At 49.6% G+C, this 18571-nt stretch overlaps 1 protein-coding gene across 2 annotated transcripts in view; it reads right to left on the minus strand.

Moving 5' to 3' along the window:
• Nucleotides 1-18571, minus strand: part of BCORL1 (BCL6 corepressor like 1) — a 63317-nt gene that overhangs the window by 35957 nt on the left and 8789 nt on the right. Inside the window, exon 1 of one of the 2 annotated variants that reach the window (XM_067471529.1) lies at nt 4598-4885. The exons of the other annotated variant lie outside the window; for it this stretch is intronic. The gene's annotated coding sequence lies outside the window, so the exon portion shown is untranslated. Of the gene's footprint in view, nt 1-4597; nt 4886-18571 lie in introns of those variants that run through there. 2 annotated transcript variants of the gene reach the window in all.

An 18571-nucleotide genomic window follows, 5' to 3' on the forward strand; every position in this document is an offset into this window, starting at 1 on the left:
ACTATAAATCTCAGGAACTACAACTCCCAAATGTCAAGAATCTATTTTCTCCAAACTCCACCAGTGTTCGCTTTTGGGCATATTGAGTATTCATGTAGAGTTTGGTCCAGATCCATCACTGTTTGAGTCCACAGTGATCAATGGATGTAGGTGAACTACAACTCCAAAACCAAAGGACACTGCTCACCAAATCCTTCCAGTATTTTCTGTTGGTCATGGGATAACTGTGTGCCAAGTTTGGTTCAATTCCATCGTTGGTGGGGTTCAGAATGCTCTTTGATTGTAGGTGAACTATAAATCCCAGTAACTACAACTCCCAAATGACAAAATCAATTTTTTGAGTGATGGTCACTCGTTGGCCTGATAGGTGTATTGTGTCCAAATTTAGTGTCAGTTCGTCCAGTGGTTTTTGAATTCTGTTAATCCCACAAACGAACATTACATTTTATTTATATAGATAATTAGTGACTTTTACATAAAATATATAAAAAAGAAAGAGTGCAAATGGCATAATAGGGGGTGGGAAGGGGAGTCTCCTAAATACCCTGTTAATCCCACAAACGAACATTACATCTTTATTTATATAGATTATTATTATTCCCATTACTGCTACAGCACAAAAGCTATCTGGACACATCATGTTGTTGCAAGTTTTGCACCGATTCAATCAAAAAATTACCAAATATGTAACTGCAAAAAGTTCAAAACCTAATCAAAACAGTATTTTAATGCAAATTGGGAGTCCTACAGATGTATGGGACCATCATCCTACACTAATTGGAAGTTATAGTCATATTAGTTTGGGGCGGGGGGCTACTTTAATTAGCTTTAAAAACAGCCCCAAAATATATATAAACCCGTTTTCCCTAGTTTCCAACAGACCTCACAACCTCTGAGGATGCCTGCCATAGATGCAGGCAAAACATCAGGAGAGAATGCTTCTAGAACTTCAACTTCGGTTCTCCCTCCAGGTGTTTTGGACTTCAACTCCTACAATTCCTAACAGCCGTAGGCTGGCATCCTCAGAGGTTGTGAGGTCTGTTGGAAACTCCTACCGGCTGTTAGGAATTGTAGGAGTTGAAGTCCAAAACACCTGGAGGGAGAGCCGAAGTTGGCCCACGCCTGCAGCCTCCTGAGATCCCAGGTGTTACACATACCTGCCAACAAAGCCATCTCTTACACGAATCCCCCAACCCCTCACTGTGTTGCAAATCCAGCTACCAGAGATGTTCAAGGGGGGGTCTACCAAAAGGTAAAGAAAGCACACTCTCCGCTAGTGCCGTTTTTCATTCAGAAACATGCGCATTAAGACCCAACAAGGACTGGCAAGAAGAAAAACGAGGAGTTGACAGAGAAGGCTTCGAAAGACTCAACTCTTACAAGCCCGGATTTTTAAATACCCGAACAAAAAAACTCCCACTCCTATGTCAAAGAGTGCGATCTGGAGGCCGGCGGAAAGAACGCAGGACGCAAGTCTTTTTGGACACAAAAGCACAGTTCCCCGGTACGTACGCACATGCACACGGCGCTTGAGCACAACGGAGCCAGATCCAGACCAGAAATAACTCCGGCGACAACAACTTCCAGCCAGATTCAACGGCAAAGGCCTGGCGGAGGAAATCCCCATTGAGAGCTCCTTCCGACCAAACAACAGAAGTGTGCGCATGATGTGATGCCCACCATGGCAAGAAAGGGGGGGGGAGAGAAAGGGGGTCTTCTTTCCCTTTCGCTCCTGCTTCGTGCTAAGCCTCATGGCTGTGAGAAGGCATCCCTCCTTGACTTCCCAGACCTCTTTCTCTCCCCCTGGCCAAAAAGGCCCCCTCTCGCTCCTTGCTCCCTGCAGCTTGGAAGGGGAGGGAAACCATCGTTGCAGCCGCAGTTGTGAAAGGAAAAAAAAGGAGAGAGGGGGAAGTAGGAAGGATGGGAAGAGGGGAAACCAGGAAGGAAGGAGTGAGGGAGAGAGGGGGAATCGGGAAGGATTTTTTTTTCAGAAACTGCAAGTCGCTTCTGGTGAGAGAGAACTGGCCATCTGCAAGGATGTTGCCCAGGGGACGCTTGGATGTTTTATCATCCTGTGGGAGGCTTCTTTCATGTCCCCGCCAAGAGGAGCTGGAGCGGACAGATGGGAGCTCACCCCGCTCCCCGGATTTGAACCACCGACCTTTCGGTCAGCAGTCCTGCCGGAACAAGGGTTTAACCCACTGTGCCACTAGGGGCTCTGACATCGGGAAGGAAGGGGAGAGATGGGGAAAGCAGGAAGGAAGGGGAGAAAGGAGAGAGGAAAAATCTGAGAGTAGAGAGGGGAAATGGGAAAGGGAGAGGGGGGAAGTAGGACGGGGATAAACGAGAGAGAGAAAATTGTAGAGGAGAGAGGGAAATGGGAGAGGAAGAGAGGGGAAAGAAGGAGAGAGAGGAGACAGGAGAAGGGGAGAAGGGAGAGGAGGGAAGTAGGAAGGAAGGGGAGAAAGAAGGGAGCAGGAAGGAAAGGGAGAAAGGAAAGAGGGGAAATGGGAGAGGAAAAGAAGGGAAAGTAGGAAGGAAGGGGAGAAAGGGTAGGTGGAAAGATGGGAATGGGGAAAGGTGAAAGAAGGATGGGAAGAGGGGAAAGTAGGAAGGGAAGGGAGGGGGAGGAGAGAAGGAAAGGGGAGAGGGCAAAGTAGGAAAGAAAGGGAGAAAGGAAAAATCAGAGAGGAGAGAGGGGAAGGAAAGCAGGGAAAGGGAGAGAGGAGAAAGCAGAAGGAAGGGGAGAAAGGGGAGAGGGAAATGCAGGAAGGATGCAAAGAGGGGGGAGAAGAGAAAGGAGAGAGGGGGAAAGGGAGAGAGGGGAAAGTAGGAAAGAAGGGGAATAGGGGGAGAGGGAAAAGCAGGAAGGAAGGGGAGAAGGGAAAGTAGGAAGAAAGGGAAGAGGGGGAGAAAGGAAAGAGAGGGAAGGGAGATAAAGGAAGTAGGAAGGAAGGGGAGAGGGGAAAGGAGCAGAAAGTAGGAAGGAAGGGAAGAGGGGAGAAAGGAAAGAGGGCGAAGGGAGAGAAAGGAAGAAGGAAGGAAGGGGAGAGAGCAGAAAGTAGGAAGGAAGGGGAGAGGGGAAAGGAGCAGAAAGTAGGAAGGGAAGAGGGGGAGAAAGGAAAGAGGGCGAAGGGAGAGAAAGGAAGTAGGAAGGAAGGGGAGGGGAAAGGAGAGAGCAGAAAGTAGGAAGAAAGGGGAGAGGGGAAAGGAGCAGAAAGTAGGAAGGAAGGGAAGAGGAGAGAAAGGAAAGAGGGCGAAGGGAGAGAAAGGAAGAAGGAAGGAAGGGGAGAGAGCAGAAAGTAGGAAGGAAGGGGAGAGGGGAAAGGAGCAGAAAGTAGGAAGGAAGGGAAGAGGGGGGGAAGGAAAGAGGGGAAGGGAGAGAAAGGAAGTAGGAAGGAAGGGGAGAAGGGAAAGGAGAGCAGAAAGTAGGAAGGGAAGAGAGAATGGAAAGGGGTAAGGGGGAGAAAGGAAGTAGGAAGGAAGGGGATGGGGAAAGGGGGAGGAAAGAAGTGGGAAGGAAGGAGAGGGGAAAGGTGAGAGTGGAAAGTAGGAAGGAAAAAGGGGGAGAAAGGAAACAGGGGGAAGGGGAGAAAGGAAGTAGGTAGACAGGGGAGAAGGGAAAGGAGAGCGGCAAGTAGGAAGGGAAGAGGGGGGAAAGGAGAGAGGGGGAAGGGGGAGAAAAGAAGTGGGAAGGATGGAGAGAGCGGAAAGTAGGAAGGAAGGAAGAGGAAGAGAAAGGAAAGAGGGGGAGGGGGAGAAAGGAAGTAGGAAGGAACGGGATAGGGGAAAGGAGAGAGGGGGAAGGGGGAGAAAAGAAGTGGGAAGGACGGAGAGAGGGGAGAGAGTGGAAAGTAGGAAGGCAGGGAAGAGGGGGAGAGAGGAAGTAGGAAGGAAGGGGAGAGGGGGGAATGGGGAGAAGGAAAAGTAGGACGGAAGGGGAGAGAGACGAGAGAGGGGAGAGCAGGCCGCCCTGCCCTGCTTCCCCTTGCCGTGGTGGAAGGCGCTGCCCCCTCCCCGCCGTCAGAACACACCCAGGACACAAGAGGCCACCAACGGGGCCCTCCCTCCTCCTCTTCCTCGGCCCTTCTTTGTGGGGAAGGAAGGAAGGAAAGAAGGGCCCCAAACAGAGTCGCGGAGAGTCCCTGCCTTGCCCTGCCCTTGCCTTACGCACCCTCCCTCCCTCCCGCCGTCCCTTTGAGCTTGGGCGCCCGAAGAAGGGAGAGGAAGGGGCGCCGAGAGAGGGAGAGACCTGCCTCGGTCCGTCGTCCGTCCGTCCGCCCCGTCGGCGAGGCTGCGAAAGGAAAGGGCGGAGCCAAGAGCGAGAGAGAGAGAGCGAGGGAGGGAGAGAAGGAAGGAGGGGGCTCCCTCGCCCGGGAGGGGAGAGAGAGAGGGGGGGGCAAAGGTCAGGCCGCCCCTCGCTCGCTCGCTTCCTTCCTTCCTTTCCCGCCGGACGGAAGAGGAAGAAGGGACCAGGGCCCTGTTTCCATGGAAACCCCTCTCCACGCCCGCCCCTCCCTCCCTCCCTGATGGCGGCGGAGGAGGAGGCCGAGCGGAGGGGAAAAGAAGAAGGAGACGGGGAAGAAGGGACACGCACCTGCTCCGGCCAGGAAAGCAGGCAGGCGGTTTCCCTTCTCGCCGTCCCTCCTCCTCCTCCTCCTCTTCGTCCTCCCTCCTTCAGGCCGAAAGTATCGAAGAAGGAGGAGGAGAGAAGAAGTCTGGCGTCCGGCGCAGGCAGCGGCGACGGCAGGACTGACTGAGGAGAAGAGAGAGAGTGTGTGTGTGTGTGAGGAGAGAAAAAGAGCCACCGCCGCGGGGCCTGCCGGGAAGTGTAGTCCGGCCGCCCGCACGGCCCTGAGCAAAGCCCTGCCCTGCGGACTGCGGCTCCCAGGCTGCACCGCGGCCGGCCCTGCCCGAATACAGAGAGGAAGGAGGAGGAGGGAGGGGGGCCTCCCTCGCGCGGAGTCCGGAGAGGGGGCGGGGCTTAGCGCCCTGCCCGCGAGGGGGAGGAGCCAAGCTAGGGCGGGGGAGGGGGCGAGGAAGGAGAGAGAGAGGGAGGCAGGAGCAGAGGCTGGCCCGCTCCCAAAGGGGGCGCCCTCCCTTGTTTCCTTCCTTCCTTCCTTGTTTCCTTCCTCCCTCCCTTGTTTCCTTCCTTCTTTCCTCGTTTCCTTCCTTCCTCGTTTCCTCCCTTCCTCCCTTGTTTCCTTCCTCCCTCCCTTGTTTCCTTCCTCCCTTGTTTCCTTCCTTCCTCCCTCCCTTGTTTCCTCCCTTCCTTGTTTCCTTCCTTCCTCCCTCCCTTGTTTCCTTCCTCCCTTCCTTCCTCCCTCCCTTGTTTCCTTCCTCCCTCCCTCCCTTGTTTCCTTCCTTCCTCCCTCGTTTCCTTCCTTGTTTCCTTCCTTCCTCCCTTCCTTCCTTCCTCGTTTCCTTCCTTGTTTCCTCTCTCGGGACCTGGAGCTGCTCTCCCTTCTCCTCCTCCTCCTCCTCTCGGCACCTGCCTTCCTTCCTTCGCTTCCTTTCCGTCCCCGCTCGCTCCTTCTCTCCTTCCTTCCGCCCTCCGTCGGGACCCTTTCCCCTCCCTTCCTCGGCTGGATCTCCTCTCTCCTCTGCTCTCCTCTCTCGCCTCCCTCTCCCATCCCGATCTGAAAGGGCACGACGGAGGAGAAGGAGGAGGAGGCCCCGCGGAGGCATGTCGTGGCCCAGGGCGAGGCGGAAGGGGGCCCCGGTGGGACGGCCTCCCTCTCTCCCTCCCTTCTTCCCGTCCAGGCAGCGGGAGAGAACACAACGGGGGTGGGGGGGGGGGGCACCTGGAACACGACCCCGGCACGGCTTCTGTCTCTGGCTCTTCTTCCCTCGATCACAGGAAGGGAAGGAGGACGGATACGGGGAAAGGAGAGTGGGAGGGAAGGAAGGAAGGGAGGAAAGAAGAAAGGAAAAGAGAAGGGAGGAAAGAAGGAAGAAAAGGGGGACGCAAGCCAGAAAGGAAGGAAGGAGAAACAGAGGAAGGGAGGAAAGGAAAATGGAAGAATACAGGGAAAGGAGAATGGGAGGAAGAGATGAGGAAAAGGAAGGAGGGAGGGAGGAAGAGGACGAAAGAAGGGAAGAAAGGGAGAAGGTAGGAAAGGAAGAAGAAGAAGGGAGAGAGGAAAGGAAGAAGGAAGGGAGGTGGAAGTAAGAGGAAGAAGGAAGGGAGCGAAAGGGGAAAAAGAAAGGAAGGAGGGGAAAGGGAGGAAGGGAAGAAGAAAGGAAAGGAGAAGAGAGGAAAGAAGGAAAAAAAGGAGGACATAAGCAAGAAAGGAAGGGGAAAGGAAGGAAGGAGAAACAGAGGAAGGGAGGAAAGGAAGATGGAAGAATACAGGGAAAGGAGAATGGGAGGAAGAGATGAGGAAAAAGAAGGAAAGAGGAAGAAGGGAGGGAGGGAAGAAAGAGGAAGAAGAAAGAGAGGAAAGGAAGGTGGAAGTAAGAGGAAGAAGGAAGGAAAGAGGAAAACAAGAGAAGGGGGAAAAATAAAGAGAAGGGAAAAGGATGAGGGAAGAGAGAAGGGAGGAAAGGAGAATGGAAGGAAGGAGGTGGAAAGAAGAAGAGATGAATGAAGGAATGAAAAGAAGAAAGAGGAAGAAGGAAAGACAAAGGGAGGGAAGAAGGAAGGAAAGGAAGTAGGAAGGAAAGACAAAGAAAGGGAGGAAAGGAGAATCGAAAAAAGGAGGAAGGAAAGAGGAAGAAAAGGAAGAATGTAGAAGGGAGCAAGAAGGAAGGAAAGACAGAAGGAGGAAGAAAGGAGAATGGAAGGAACATAGGAAGGGAAGAGAAAATGTAAAAGGGAGGAAGAAGAAAGGAAAGGAAGAAGGAAGGATAAAGGGAGAGAAGAAGGAAGGAAAGACGGAAGGATTGGACAAAGAATGGAAAGAGGAAGAAAAGGAAGAATGTCAAAGGGAGGAAGGAGGAAGGAAAGACAGAAGGAGGAAGGAAGGAGGGAGAAAGGAGAATGGAAGGAAGGAACATAGGAAGGGAAGAGAAAATGTAAAAGGGAGGAAGAAGAAAGGAAACGAAGAAGGAAGGATAAAGGGAGAGAAGAAGGAAGGAAAGACAGAAGGAGGGAGAAAGGAGAATGGAAGGAAGGAACATAGGAAGGGAAGAGAAAATGTAAAAGGGAGGAAGAAGAAAGGAAACGAAGAAGGAAGGATAAATGGAGAGAAGAAGGAAGGAAAGACAGAAGGAGGAAGGATGGGAGAAAGAATGGAAGGAAGGAGGAAGGAGAGAGGAAGGAAAGGGAAGAGGAATAAAAAGTGAGGGAGGGAAGCATGGGAGGAGAAAAAAGGATGGGAGATGGAAGAGAAGAAAAGACGATGGGAGGAAAGGAGAAAGGAAGAAGAGGGAAAAGAAGGAAGGAAAGGGTGTGAGCCTGTCCACCTTTCAGCTCAACGCAGACCAACAAACAGTCCCTCTCCAAAGAGGCCAGGAATCAGGCCGAGGCCTTCCCCATACGACCCAATAGCCTCCGCCTGACACCGCCCCCCCCCCCCCCGGGTCATAGAATCATAGAATCAAAGAGCTGGAAGAGACGTCATGGGCCATCCAGTCCAACCCCCTGCCAAGAAGCAGGAATATTGCATTCAAATCACCCCTGACAGATGGCCATCCAGCCTCTGCTTAAAAGCCTCCAAAGAAGGAGCCTCCACCACACTCCGGGGCAGAGAGTTCCACTGCTGAACGGCTCTCACAGTCAGGAAGTTCTTCCTCGTGTTCAGATGGAATCTCCTCTCTTGTAGTTTGAAGCCATTGTTCCGCGTCCTAGTCTCCAGGGAAGCAGAAAACAAGCTTGCTCCCCCCCCCCCCCCCCGTGGCTTCCTCTCACATATTTATACATGGCTATCATATCTCCTCTCAGCCTTCTCTTCTTCAGGCTAAACATGCCCAGCTCCTTAAGCCGCTCCTCATAGGGCTTGTTCTCCAGACCCTTTATCATTTTAGTCGCCCTCCTCTGGACACATTCCAGCTTGTCAATCTCTCTCTTGAATTGTGGTGCCCAGAACGCAATATTCCAGGTGTGGTCTAACCAAAGCAGAATAGAGCATGGGGAGCATGACTTCCTTAGATCTAGACACTATGCTCCTATTGTTGCAGGCCAAAATCCCATTGGCTTTTTTTGCCGCCACATCACATTCCTGGCTCATGTTTAACTTGTTGTCCACGAGGACTCCAAGATCTTTTTCACACGTACTGCTCTCGAGCCAGGCATTGTCCCCCATTCTGTATCTTTGCATTTCATTTTTTCTGCCAAAAAGAAGGAAAGAGGAAGAAGGGAGGGAGGGAAGAAAGAGGAAGAAGAAAGAGAGGAAAGGAAGGGAGGTGGAAGTAAGAGGAAGAAGGAAGGGAGTAGGGAGGAAGAAAGGAGGGAGGGAGGAAGGAAAGAGGAAAAGAAGAGAAGGGGGAAAATGCCTTGCAACTCCCACCACCCTTCCTTGTTGCCTATTCTCGCTGAGGCTGATGAGGGTTGCAGTCGGCAACATCTGGCACCCCAGGAGGATATTTTTCTCCCACCAACTGGCTCTTCCTCCCCACTACGTATTATTTTCCATCTGCACCACGTACATGTGGGACGCTGCAAAAATTGCAAGGTTGGCTTCCTGGATCCACAAAGCTTGATCTACCTGAAAGATTATAGGATGGAGGTCAGGGGTGGTTCGACTATGGGACAAAATATGATGGGCATTAAATAGCCTTGCAGCTTCAAAGCCTGGCTGCTTCCTGCCTGGGGGAATCCTTTGTTGGGAGGTGTTAGGAAGATTGTTTCCAGACAGGAAACAATGAGGGCCAGCTAATACCTCCTAAAAAAGGATGGCCCCAGCAAGAAACAGCCAGGCTTTGAAGCTGCAAGGACATTCGATGCTAATCAAGGTGGCCAATTGCAACATTCACATTTGCCTCCAACAAACAAGAGTTCTTTCTCCCACCCTGGACCTTCCACAGATATATAAACATCACTTGCCCAGTTTCCAACACACCTCACAATCTCTGACAATGCCTGCCATAGATGTGGGCAAAACGTCAGGAGAGAATGCTTCTGGAACATGGTCAAACAGCAACCCACTGATTCCGGCCATGAAAGCCTTCGCCAACTTTCATACTGTCAATGTCAACAATGCTCACTATAGCCCAGTTGCTAGGGCCCTTGTAGTTCAGAACATCCTTGCTATGCAACGAATGGCCCTCCAGATATTGATGGACTACACCTCCCATTATTGCTACCACTGACTACGCAGGCTAGAACTGATGGAAGTTGTAGTTTGGAGACTAGGGCACAGAGTAATATATTCCAGTTGCACGAAAGGGAATTCCACCAGAACATTGATGGAAAGAGATGCTCAGCAATAGGATAAGCTGCTGGGTGTCCTGCTCCGGAGGCTATAAAGCAGAAGATGGATGGCCATCTGTCAGGAGGGCACTGATTGTGTGTTCCTGAAGGAAAGAGGGTGGGACTGGATGGCCTCTTGGGGTCTCTTCCAACTCTACGATTATACGATCTGGATGGCTGCACATAGCCCACTTCTGGCTGAGGACAAAGAAGCAGAAGAGCTGGGTTGCTGTAAGTTTTCCGGGCTGTCTGGCCATGTTCCAGAAGCATTCTCTCCTGACGTTTCACCCACATCTATGGCAGGCATCCTCATGGTCTGTTGGAAACTAGGCAAGGGAGGTTTATATATCTGTGGAATAATGTCCATGATGGGAGAAAGAACTCTTTGTCTGTTGTCTGCAAGTATGAATGTTGCAATTGGCCAGCTTGTATGGAATTCTCCTCAGGCAGCAACCAACCAGGCTTGATTAGCACTGAATGGCCTTGCAGCTTCAAAGCCTAGCTGGTTGCTGCCTGGGGGGGAATCCTTTGTTGTGAGAGATGTTAGCTGGCCCTGATTAGACTCTTGTATGGAATTCCCCTCAGGCAGCAACCAGCCAGGCTTGATTAGCATTGAATGTCCCTGCAGCTTCAAAGCCTGGCTGGTTGCTGCCTAGGGAGCCACTGTTGGGAGGTTTTAGCTGGCCCTGATTGATTCTTGTCTGGAATTCCCTCAGGCACCAACCAGCCAGGCTTGATTAGCATTGAATGCCCCTGCAGCTTCAAAGCCTGGCTGGCTGCTTCCTGGAGATCCATTGTTGGGAGGTGTAAGCTGGCCCTGATTAATTCTTGTCTGGAATTCCCCTCAGGCAGCAACCAGCCAGGCTTGATTAGCATTGAATGTCCCTGCAGCTTCAAAGCCTGGCTGGTTGCTGCCTAGGGATCCACTGTTGGGAGGTTTTAGCTGGCCCTGATTGATTCTTGTCTGGAATTCCCTCAGGCACCAACCAGCCAGGCTTTATTAGCATTGAATGTCCCTGCAGCTTCAAAGCCTGGCTGGCTGCTGCCTGGAGATCCATTGTTGGGAGGTGTAAGCTGGCCCTGATTAATTCTTGTCTGGAATTCCCCTCAGGCAGCAACCAGCCAGGCTTGATTAGCATTAAATGGCCCTGCAGCTTCAAAGCCTGGTTGTTTGCTGCCTGGGGATCCATTGTTGGGAGGTGTAAGCTGGCCATGATTGTTCCCTATCTGGAATTCCCTGTTGTTCTTTATCTACTGTCTTGATTTTCGTTTTTTTAAATAGTGGTAGAAGAATTTTGTTCATTTTCATGGTTTCCTCCTCTCTGTTGAAATTGTCCACATGCTTCTTGTGGATTTCAGTGGCTTCTCTGCATAGCCTGACATGGTGGTTGTGAGAGTGGTCCAGCATTTCTGTGTTCTCCAATAATATGCTGCGTCCAGGTTGGTTCATCAGGTGCTCTGCTATGGCTGACTTCTCAGGTTGAGTTAGTCTGCAGAGCCTTTCATGTTCCTTGATTCGTGTCTGGGCAATACTGCTACGTTTGGTGGTCCCCATGTAGGCTTGTCCACGGCTGCAAGGTATACGGTCGGCTCCTGCAGAAGAGCGGTCCCCTTGCTAGCTTCCAGACAGAGGAAAAGGGGAAAGCTACCACGGCATCTCAGCAGGCGTTGAGAAGGGCCTGCAGAAAGATGGAGAGAGTGAGCAAGAAGAGGTGAGGACAAGGAAGAGAGACGGCGTGGGCGGTGTGAGCATCCTTCTCTCTCGAGTGGTAAGAAAGAGTCAGGAATCCGGGATCTCATCTTGAGGATGAGGATTGCAGTCACACGTATCTGCGTGCACAATCCACAAACGATCTGTACACGAAGTACCAGGATGCATGCGTGACTTAACCGCTTGAGAGCTTCCATGTGCAGATAGACCACAACTAGACGGCAGGAAACAGCTCCTTCTTTGGAGGCTTTTAAACAGAGGCTGGACGGCCATCTGTCGGGGGTGCTTTGAATGCAATTTTCCTGCTTCTTGGCAGAGGGTTGGAATGGATGGCCCATGAGGTCTCCTCCAACTATGATTCTGGCGTGAGAGAATTGGCCATCTGCAAGGACGTTGCCCAGATGTTTTGCCATCCTGTGGGAGGCATCTCTCATGTCTCCGCATGCGAAGCTGGAGCTGGCAGATGGGAGCTCACCCTGCTCCCCAGATTCAAACCGCTTTCGGTCAGCAGCCCTTCTGGCACAAGGGTTTAACCCATTGCGCCACCGGCGGTTCCATTAATTGTGTGTTCCTGCATGGAAGAGGGTGAGACTGGATGGCCTCTTGGGGGTCTCTTCCAACTCTACGATTCTATACGATCTGGATGGCCACACGTGGCCCACTTCTAGCTATTTATTTATCGTATCAGGAGCCCCCAGTGGGTTAAACCCCTGTGCCGGCAGGACTGAAGACCAACAGGTTGGAGGTTTGAATCCGGGGCGAGCGCAGATGAGCTCCCTCTAACAGCTCCAGCTCTTCATGCAGGGACAGGAGAGAAGCCTCCCACAAGGATAGTAACAACATCTGGGCATTCCCTGGGCAACGTCCTTGCAGACGGCTAATTCTCTCACACCAGAAGCAAATTGAAGTTTCTCAAGTTGCTCTTATTATCGTATCAGGAGCGAACCAATGGTACAGTTGCAATGTATTTAAAAAGCAAACAACTACAAAAGAAACCACAAAGTTTGCAAACTTTGCATTATATTAAATGTCCTTTGAGCAGTAGCTGGCCACTTGGAGTGCCTCTGGTGTTGCTATAAGAAGGTCCTCCATTGTGCATGTGGCAAGGCTCACACTGCATTGTAATAGGCGGTCTGTGGTTGCTCTTCTCCACATTCGCATGTTGTGGACTCCACTTTGTGGCCCCATTTCTTAAGGTTGGCTCTGCATCTTGTGGTGCCAGAGCGCAGTCTGTTCAGCACCTTCCAAGTTGCTTAGTCTTCTGTGTGCCCAAGGGGGAGTCTCTCATTTGGCATCAGCCATGGGTTGAGGTTCTGGGTTTCAGCCTGCCACTTTTGGACTCTTGCTTGCTGAGGTGTCTCTGTAGATCCTAGAAAACTTCTGACAAATGAGCAGAAGAGCGGTTATCTTGCTAGATTCCAGCTTGAGGAAAAAGGGAAAGCTATCGTGGCATCTCAGCCGGTGTTGGGGCCTGCAGAAGGATTGAGAGGCTGAGGCCAAGGAAGAGAGACAGTGTGGGTGGTGTGAAGGGTAAGAAAGAGTCAGGAATCCAGGATCTCATCTTGACGAAGAGGATTTTTTTTCTGTGTGTCAGGAACGACTTGAGAAACTGCAAGTTGCTTCTGGTGTGAGAGAATTGGCCGTCTGCAATTCTGCATCCAGGGGACGCCCGGATGTTTTGATGTTTTATCATCCTTGTGGGAGGCTTCTCTCATGTCCCCACATGAGGAGTTGGAGCTGACAGAGAGAGCTCATTCACTGTTAAAATCCATTAAAACATATTCAAAATGGCGTTGTTGTTGTTATTATTATTATTGGCAAACAGTCTTACAAATGACAACTCCCATGATTAATCAGGATAAGCCATGACAGCGTGTCAGGAGTGACTTGAGAAACTGCAAGTCGTTTCTGGTGTGAGAGAATTGGCCATCTGCAAGGACGTTGCCATGGGGATGCCCAGATGTTTTCATGTTTTATCATCCTTGTGGGAGGCTTCTCTCATGTCCCCGCAATGGGGAGCTGGAGCTGACAGAGGGAGCTCATTTCCACTCTTTATTGTGATGTTATTTTGTTGTTTATATTTTATGTTGCTGTAATGTATCGCTGGGCTTGGCCTCATGTAAGCCGGTCCGAGTCCCCTTTGGGAAGATGGTGGCGGGGTATAAATAAAGATTATTATTATTATTATTATTATTATTATTATTATTATTATTAGAAACACAACAAGATGAGTCCACAGCAGACACTCTGCTGGCTGTTGAATTGGATAACATGTCGGACACTTCCCAAGGGTCTAGGACTGTGTGATATATCAGCGAATAATGCATGCAGATCCCAGTAAGGTGGCCTTCTGCAGCTGGCAGATGGTAATCTTGTCAGCGCCGATTGTGTTTAAGTCCAGGCCAAGGTCTTTAGGCACTGCACCCAGTGTGCCCATCACCACTGGGACCACCTTGACTGACTTGTGCCAGAGTCTTTGCAGTTCGATCTTTAAATCCTCATATCGTGTCAGCTTTTCCAGTTGTTTCTCTGCGATCCTGCTGTCACCTGGGATTGCAACATTGACAATCCATACTTTGTTTTTTAACACAATCGTGAGGTCAGGATTATTATTGTTATTATTATTATTGACACAAAAGCACGGTATGTCACAGCAAACAAGACCTATATGCTGGATTTCGTATCACAAAATCACAAGTCGAACACTTACCAAGTGTCTAGGACTGTGTCACCTGGGATTGTGACATCGGCATTATTATTATTATTAATATTATTATTATTATGTACCAGGATGTGTGACTTAACCGATTGACAGCTTAATGTATTGTCGAAGGCTTTCATGGCCGGAATCACTAGGTTGTTGTTGGTTTTTTTCGGGCTATATGGCCATGTTCTAGAGGCATTCTCTCCTGACATTTCGCCTGCATCTATGGCAAGCATCCTCAGAGGTAGTGAGGTCTGTTGGAACTAGGAAAATGGGTTTATATATCTGTGGAAAGACAAGGAACTCTTGCCTGCTGGAGTTAGGTGCGAATGTTTCAACTGACCATTTGATAGCCTGGCAGTGCCTGGAGCAATCATTTGTTGAGAGGTGATTAGATGTCTCAGATTGTTTTCCCTCTGCTGTTTTGCTATTTTAATTTTAGAGTTTTTAAATACTGGTAGCCAGGCTATCGAATGCTAACCAAGGTGGTCAGTTGAAACATTCACACCTAGCTCCAGCAGACAAGAGTTCTTTGTCCCACCCTGATCTTTCCACAGATATATAAACCTATTTTCCTAGTTCCAACAGACCTCACTACCTCTGAGGATGCTTGCCATAGATACAGGCGAAACGTCAGGAGAGAATGCCTCTAGAACAATGATGGGCAATCTTTTGAGTTTGGTGTGTCAATACTCGCCAAAAAACCAAGCATAACTCGAGTGGGGTGTCACTTCGAGAAAAACCCATAATTTCATGATATTTATAGTTAAATAAAAATATATATTATTGTAATATATAACTGTATTTAATAAATCAAAAACTAATTATTTAAGTTACCTGCTTTTTCTATAATGCCATATATCTCGGCATTATAGAAAAATGCTGGTGTAGGAGCCGAGGATGAAATGTCCTTCTTGGGATGCGGCCCCATCTTCTCTGTATGCGGCCACATGCGGTTGTGTGTCATCGAAAATGGCTACACGTGTCAGTGCTGACACATGTGTCATAGGTTCGCCATCATGGCTCTAGAACATGGCCATATAGCCCGAAAAAACCTACAACAACCCTGATTGACAGCTCGCATGTGTGGACAGACTGTAACTAGACGGCAGGAAAGCTACTTGACCAAACCGACGCCTGGTATCATCTTCTGGCGTGAGAGAATTGGCCGTCTGCAAGGACGTTGCCCAAACGTATCGTCTTATATATCGTGTTGCGAAGGGAGGCATGCGCTGCACCTCTCGAGTGATGCACAGATGGACCGACAGCCCTTCAAAGGAGGACGGCGGCTGTGCGAAAACGGCACCGCCTTGAGAGAATGGTTTGGAAAACAAGACGCAGACACAACTGTCTCCTGCGTCCGAAACGAACAAAAGGGAGGTGTCAATCCACATCGAGATGCCATGCCGTTCTGGTCACCGCAACTGGAAAAAAGGACATTACCAATTCGAAGAGCGCAACTAAAATATTCAAGGGAAACTTAGGAAACGTCCACGTATTTGCTCAGATCGGTGGAGGCACGATACAACTGCGAACGGGCAGAGAAAGGCTTTTCTCTTTTGCCCTCAATGGTGCCGGATGGCCAGAGGTCGGGAAAGATAAAAGGGGAGCCCTCTGTCATACGGTCCCGAAGAGAAACGCTGCTGCCTGGAATGGGGAGCATTAAAGGAAGATCGGAGATAGAGATGCTGCAGCTCAAGATAGCTGTAGCCCTTGAGTCTGAGTTGCAACTGCGAGCGAATACAAACAGGAAGTTGCCATTGCCCTCTTGTCCTCTTTGCAGACTTCCCATGCGGAGCCATTTGGAGACGACGACGACGACGACGAGGAGGGTGAAAGGGAAGGCTGCGCTGGATAGGCCTCAGGAGTGGGGTCCAGCAGCGCCCTTTTAAGGCTCTTAAAGAAGGCGAACTCCCGTTGAGTCTGCTTCGCAGGGCACCAAACGAACGTGGTTTCTGGGATGATACGGAGCACTCCTTCTCGGCAAACCTCCAGAGAGCCCCAGCCAAAGGAAACCTCCAAAGTGCAAAGGCAAAACTGAGCCATAGCAGTGTCAAACAATGTTAACTCTACTGTGTAGATCAGGCATGGGCAAACTTGGGCCCTCCAGGTGTTTTGGACTTCAACTCCCACAATTCCTGGGCCTGAGGCTGTTGTGGGAGAGGAGATTCCATCTGAACATGTGGAAGAACTTCCTGACTGTGAGAGCCGTTCAGCAGTGGAACTCTCTGCCCCGGAGTGTGGTGGAGGCTCCTTCTTTGGGAGCTTTTAAACAGAGGCTGGATGGCCATCTGTCAGGGGTGATTTGAATGCAATATTCCTGCTTCTTGGCAGAATGGGGTTGGACTGGATGGCCCATGAGGTCTCTTCCAACTCTTTGATTCTATGATTCTATGAGTTGAAGTCCAAAACACCTGGAGGGCCCACGTTTGCCCATGCCAGGGATAGATGCACCCTTAATCTGATCTTTACTCGTCCCCATGGTTGAATTGCGTCCTGTAGGATCCCCCTTTGGTGAACTATACATCCCAGCAACTAAAACTCCCAAATGTTAAGGTCTATTTTCTCCAGACTCCACCAGTGTTCACATTTGGACATATTGTGTATTAGTGCCAAGTTTGGTCCAGATCCATCATTGTTTGAGTACACAGTGCTCTCTGGATGTAGGTGAACTACAACTCCAAAATTCAAGGTCCGTGTCCTCCAAACCCATCCAGTCATTGTTGTACCAAGTTTGGCCCAAATTTATCATTGATGGGGTTCAGAATGCTCTTTGATTGTAGGTGAACTATAAATCCCAGGATTACCACTCCCAAATATCAAGGTCTATTTTCCTCAGACTCCACCAGTGTTCACATTTGGGCATATTGAGTATTCGTACCAAGTTTGGTCCAGATCCATCATTGTTTCAGTCCACAGTACTCTTTGGATGTAGGTGAACTACAACTCCAAAATTCAAAGTCTATGCCCACCAAACCTATCCAGTCATGGGAGTTCTGTGTATCAAGTTTGCCCCAAATATATCATTAGTGGAGTTCAGAATCCTTTTTGATTGTAGGTGAACTATAAATCCCAGCAACTACCACTCCCAAATGTCAATGTTTATTTTCCCCAGACTCCACCAATGTTCACATTTGGGCATATTGAGTATTCGTGCCAAGTTTGGTCCATCATTGTGTGAGTCCATAGTGCTATCTGAATGTAGGTGAACTATAACTCCAAAACTAAAAGTCAATATCCTCCAAACCCTTCCAGTATTTTCTGCTGGTCATGGGAGTTCTGTGTACCAAGTTTGGTTCGATTCCATTGTTGGTGCAGTTCAGAATGCTCTCTGTTTGTAAGTGAACTATAAACCCCAGCAACTACAATACCCAAATGTCAAGGTCTACTTTCCCCAGACTCCACCATATGGGCATATTGAGTATTCATGGCAAGTTTGGTCCAGATCCACCATTGTTTGAGTCCACAGTGCTCTCTGGATGTAGGTGAACTACAACTCCCAAACTCAAGATCAATGTCCACCAAACTCTTCTAGTGTTTTCTGTTCATCATGGGAGTTCTGTGGATACATTTGGTTCAATTCCATCATTGGTGGAGTTCAGAATATTCTTTGGTTGTAGGTCAACTACAACTCCCAAATGACCAAATCAATCCCATCCCAACCCCACCAATATTCAAATTTGGGCGTATTGGGTATTTGTGCCAAATGTGGTCCAGTGAATGAAAATACATCCTGCATGTCAGATATTTACATTATGATTCATAACAGTAGCAAAATTACAGTTATGAAGTAGCAACGAGAATAATGTTATGGTTGGGGGCCACCACCACATGAGGAACTGTATTAAGGGGTCACGGCATTAGGAAGGTTGAGAAATAGTGGATTAGAAGAGAGGGGTGCTTTGTGTTTGGTTCTGAAATGAAAAGGAACTCTGCCAGCCAGCAGACCTTCATTAGGGAAGCCATCCTGGGGTCCCCAAATGAAAGGAGGGGAGTAATGACTGCCCCTCGGGGCAAGCAGATTTCAAAGGAAATGGATCCCTTGCAAAGACCCTCCTTCCCCGGCCTCCAGATGTGCAGAACGCAACACTCAAAGCACTCAGCCAGCATTGGCTACGGGTGATGGGAGTTGCAGTGTAACCCAACCATAGGGTGCCGGGTGAAGGAACAATAAATAATATACATAATGCGAGAGAGCAGATCAAGAGTCAGCATGGCACAGGGAGGAGAAAGCTTGCGTTCAAGTCCCTACGAAGCTATAAAACCCAAAAAAAGCTGCCCAATCTATCTCTTAACTACATCAATCAAGTGTTGGAGCCCCTGGTGGCGCAGTGGGTTAAACCCCTGTGCCGGCAGGACTGAAGACGGACAGGTCGCAGGTTCAAATCCGGGGAGAGGCGGATGAGTTCCCTCTATCAGCTCCAGCTCCTCATGCGGGGATATGAGAGAAGCCTCCCATAAGGATGATAAAAACATCAAATCGTCCAGGCGTCCCCTTCAACAACGCACATGTACTAATTTCCAATGTACTAACTAACTAACAATGTCAACAAAGTATACCTCCAGGCAGCAACCCAGCCAGGATTTGAAGCTACTTAATGGCCTTGTAGCTTCCAAGCCTGTCTGGTTGCTGCCTGGAGAAACCTTGGTTGGGAGGTGTTAGCTGGCCCTGATTGATTCTTGTCTGGAATTCCTGTTTTTTGAGTGTTTATATATCTGTGGAATGATGTCCAGGAATGATGTCCAGGGTGGGTGAAAGAACTCTTTTGTCTGTTGGAGGCAAGTGTGAATGTTGCAATTAGCC

The sequence above is a fragment of the Anolis sagrei genome, chromosome 10 (assembly GCF_037176765.1).
Source record: "Anolis sagrei isolate rAnoSag1 chromosome 10, rAnoSag1.mat, whole genome shotgun sequence".
In the NCBI taxonomy this organism is placed as follows: Eukaryota; Metazoa; Chordata; class Lepidosauria; order Squamata; family Dactyloidae; genus Anolis; species Anolis sagrei.